The sequence below is a fragment of the Microtus ochrogaster genome, chromosome 2, assembly GCF_000317375.1.
Source record: "Microtus ochrogaster isolate Prairie Vole_2 chromosome 2, MicOch1.0, whole genome shotgun sequence".
Classification (NCBI taxonomy): Eukaryota; Metazoa; Chordata; class Mammalia; order Rodentia; family Cricetidae; genus Microtus; species Microtus ochrogaster.
In genome coordinates, this window is record NC_022010.1 from 5,229,926 (window position 1) to 5,230,715 (window position 790).

Consider the following 790-nt stretch of genomic DNA (forward strand, 5'->3'; position numbering starts at 1 on the left):
TTTCTCACTGCCACACTTTGTATGTGCACACGTGTGTGTGAGAGCGTGCATGCATGCAGACTAACGGTTGACTTCAGATGCCTTCCTCAGTCATTCTCCACTTGAGTTTTTGAAGCAGGGGCTCTCCCATTGGAGCTCACTGACTAGGCTGAACTGGCTGACAGATGAGCCCCAGGGATCCTCCCATCTGCACCTCCCCAGGATGCCACACCACAGGAGCTGTGGTTACCTGAACTAAGGTCTTCAACCCTCGGGGGCAAGCTCGAGCACGGCATAAACCAGGCACAGTGGCGGCATGCCTGTAATCCCAGCACTTGAGAGCTGTGGAGCCAGGGATCAGGAGTTCAAATTCAACCTCAAGTGCCTATGGAGTTGGAGGCCAGACCGGGTTACAAAAGAACCTGCATCAGAAATAAATACTTGAGCCAGTGCACTGGCTCAGCAGATGAGGTCTCCAAAGGTTCCCACTCCACAGAAGCACAGACATGGGGACATGAGTTCAATCCTCGGAACCCACATAAAGGCGGAACGAGAGAACCAACTGCATAAAGTTGTCCTCTGACTGCCACGTATGTTTATTATTTAAATAGCAAATACAATTTAAAATAAAAGACCAGGCATGGTGGCACATGCCTTTAAACCCCAGTACTTGGGAGTCAGATGAATCTCTGTAAGTGAGGCCACGGTTATATATTGTCTATATCGCCGGGCAGTGGTGGCGCATGCCTTTAATCCCAGCACTTGGGAGGCAGAGGCAGGCGGATCTCTGTGAGTTCGAGACCAGCCTGGT